Below are 3,857 nucleotides of genomic sequence, written 5' to 3'. Positions count from 1 at the left end.
GAGACCATGTTAGATAGGAGGGAATAATTAGTTTCCCTTGTGGGGTGAGAGCCCATCCCTCTCTATTATATGTCCCTTCTAGATCTGCAATAAGCTTCTGATCTTCTTTTGTATATTCTGCCTTACCTTCTAGGGAGATTCGCCCGTCAGGGACTAAGGCCCCTTCTATTTTTACCTTTACCTTGGCTGCCTGTTTTGCCTCTCTGTCCGCCAGCTCATTTCCCCTTTCCAATTCCGAGCTCACTTTCTGGTGTGCCTTGATGTGTATAATTGCCACTTTCTCAGGGAGTTGTACTGCCTCCAACAGTCTCAAAATTTCCTCTGAGTGTTTAATATTCTTCCCTTGAGAGCTCAATAAGCCTCTCTCTTTCCAGATTGCTCCATGTGCATGCACAACTCCGAAGGCATATCTTGAGTCTGTATAAATGTTTACAATTTTTCCTTGGGCCAATTCCAAGGCACGGGTTAGAGCGATTATCTCCGCTTTCTGTGCCGAGGTATTTAGGGGCAAAGGCTTTGATTCTATTATCTCCTGACTAGTGGTAATAGCATATCCCGCGTATCTTTTACCACTCAGGACATAGCTGCTTCCGTCTGTGAACCAGTTCTCTCCGTCTTCTACGGGGCTGTCTTTCAAATCTGGTCGGCTTGCATATGTTGCTTCAATGGTTTCTAAGCAGTCATGATGCACTGGTTCTCCTGTGTTTCCCTCTAGGAAGGAAGATCTGGGAGCCCCAAAGCTGGAGCTGACATCAAGGCTTTCTTTAGTTTCTCAAAGGCTCGTACGGCCTGGTTGTTCCATTCAAGGTGTCCCTGCATCCACATATTGTAGCAGTTTTCCCTTTTCAGACGGGATTTCCCATGATTCCAAGTCCTTTGCAAGCTGATTGCCAAAAATGGTAGGGCTATTTTTGAATCCTTGTGGCAACACCGTCCAGGTGAGTTGAGTCTTGCGACCAGTTTTGGGGTTTTCCCATTCGAATGCAAACAATCTTTGGCTGGATTCATGGAGAGGGAGGCAAAAGAAGGCATCTTTCAAGTCTATAACAGTAAACCAGGCTAATTCAGGTGTTAGTGTAGTCAACAGAGTATATGGATTCGCCACCACGGGGTAGAGATCCTCAGTTACCTTGTTTACGGCCCGTAGATCCTGGACTACACGATACGACCTGTCAGGCTTACGAACTGGTAATATGGGTGTGTTAAAACTAGACTCACATTCTTTTAATAGTCCGAATTGTAAAAATTTTTCAATTATCGGCCGAATCCCTTCTCTATCTTCTCTCTTTAGGGGATATTGCTTAATCCTTACTGGTTGTTGGTTTCCCTTTTTAAGTTTAACTTCAACAGGTAATGCATTCTTTGCTCTTCCGGGTACATCGGTAGCCCATACCCCAGGGTATACCTGATTTAAGACTTCCTCCCTAATTTCTCCTTTTATGGAAGGACTGGTTAAGAATAAACTTAGGATTTGAATGTATTCTTGATCTTTTATTTTCAGAGAAATTTCTCCTTTTTTGAATATAATTTTTGCACCTAATTGTTCTAGCAAGTCTCTTCCCAATAGGGCCTTTGGAGAGTCGGGCATATATAGAAATCTGTGAATTCCCCATTGTTTTCCCAGTTTATATTTTAAAGGTTTACAAAAATACGCCTTTTCACTATGGCCAGTTGCCCCCTTTATCATGATGTAATCATTCTCCAGGGGCATCAAGGCTTGATTCAAAACTGAGTATGTTGCCCCTGTATCAACTAAAAATTCTACCTCTTGTTGTTCCTTCCCTAGCTTTATTATAACCAGTGGATCCGCTAGGGTGGATTCCCCAGGTTCCCGTCAGTCCTTTTTCACATGAGCTACCACTTTCCTTGCCTGATAATTTCGTCCTCTTCCCCTATTCATCGGACATTCTCCTTTCCAATGACCAAACTTTTTGCATCGTGCACATTGATTTTTTTCTAAGCGAGGCGGTTCTTGCCTAGGTCTCCTTTCCTCTTTTTTCCTTACAACTGCCACTATTCTCCTTTGTACCTGTTTGTATTCTTCTTCTCTGTTACTAAATACTCTCCATGCTTTATCTAGCAACACCTCCAAATTTCTACTTTCTGTAGTACGTAGCTTCTGGAGCTTGCGCCTAATGTCCCCTGTGGACTGACCCAAAAACAGAGAGACTAGTTGTTGTATTCCTACCTCGGATCCAGGATCCAGTGGTGTGTTACGGCGCATTGCATCCCTCAGTCGATCCAGGAATTCAGATGGGGACTCGGAGGGACCTTGCTTAATTGCATATAGAGCTGACCAGTTTATGGTTTTGGGTATAGCCTTTTCCATTCCTCTCGAAATCCACTCCTGATACCCCTGTAGTTTTACCATTTCTGCAGATCTGTTCACATCCCATTTTGGATCTTGTAGAGGGAAATATTCCTTAACGTCCCCTCCCGTAGTCCTATAGTATTCATCAGCCAAACTCCCTGCTGTTTTTAAAATCAATTGCTTTTCAGTTTCAGTCATATAGTCTAATAATAACTGTATGTCCTTCCAATCAGGGTTATGTTGTTTCACAATAAACTGAAAATGTTTAGCTACACCGATCGGATCGCTCCTATAATCTTTTGCAACCCTTTTCCATTCCCCTAAATCAGTAGTGGAAAAAGGTACCTTGATTAGCATCGTCCCGCCATCAGGCGCCACCACCTCTCGAAGAGGTGCCTGTAAGACTACTGGGGCAGTTTTCTTTCTGGTGCGGGAAGATACAGGGCTGTCCGGGGGGGTGGAAGTTTCGTCCGAGTCCGCATCCTGTTCCTGTGGTCGAGGGGGAGGCTTAAACAGGTCAGTTAGATCTGGTTCCGGCACCTGGTGAATTTTGTTTGCTTTCAAACACCTCTGTCCAATACTGCATGCCGAGCAACACCGCTTCAGTTTACCTTTAAATTCTTTATTTTCTCGCTCAAGTGCGAGTACCATAGGGTCCTGTGGTGGTGCCAGCCCACAGTCCCTTTGCCACTCCGGATGGTTTCGGAGGGTGAAAAACATATCTGCATATGAAACTTCATCCCACTTCCCTTCTCTCCTTAGAAATAGCATCAATTGTAGGAGAGTATTGTAGTCTATTGATCCATTAAGTGGCCATTTAGCCTCACTTCCCAATTTATACAGTGGCCACCATTGATTACAATATTTAATAAGAATTTTTCTATTTTCCGTCCCTCCGATCCCAACGATATCTCTCCAATGAGCAAGCACACAGCCCAAGGGGCTTTTCTTCAAGACTCCCTTTTGAGTGTTACCCATTTCGTATCTTCCCTTTATTGATCTTTTCTTTTAACCTTTAATAAGATGCCGGGACTAGTTTTCCTTCCCGCACTGTCTCAGTGGTTTTATCGGAGGTTTTCTTATCATAGAACCCTCTAGATATACAATACTGCTTTTCCACAAAATTCTACAAAGTTTTTGTACACAAAAGACAAAGGCTCGATCCTATCATTCACTTCGTTCGCCTCCGGCCGCTCTCCTCGTGGAGATTACGGAACCAAGGATCAGAACTCCGCACTCGCTTCGCAGCTGTGCTGCGTCTCACTCATACAACACAGACACTCAGTCACACAATAAATTGTTGCAACAGATGATAATATTTATGGCCATGCCACGTACAACTCCCCAGATTAATTGTACATTAATTACTCCAATTAACATCCACCCAGCAGCTGCAACCGTAAAGATGACCCAATCGCAATTGCGAGGAGGTCTGCTTACCCTTCTCCTGCTTCTTATATACCAGTCATTAGCAGGTCCGTCCTGGCTCCCAGCACTGGGATACAGCAGAAACCTCGGATTCACTCGATCTACTCCCAAGATCGCT

Source organism: Calonectris borealis, unplaced genomic scaffold (genome assembly GCF_964195595.1).
Source record: "Calonectris borealis unplaced genomic scaffold, bCalBor7.hap1.2 HAP1_SCAFFOLD_50, whole genome shotgun sequence".
Lineage (NCBI taxonomy): Eukaryota > Metazoa > Chordata > Aves > Procellariiformes > Procellariidae > Calonectris > Calonectris borealis.
The sequence above is the reverse complement of the archived record's forward strand: the minus strand, read 5'-3'. Positions refer to the sequence as shown.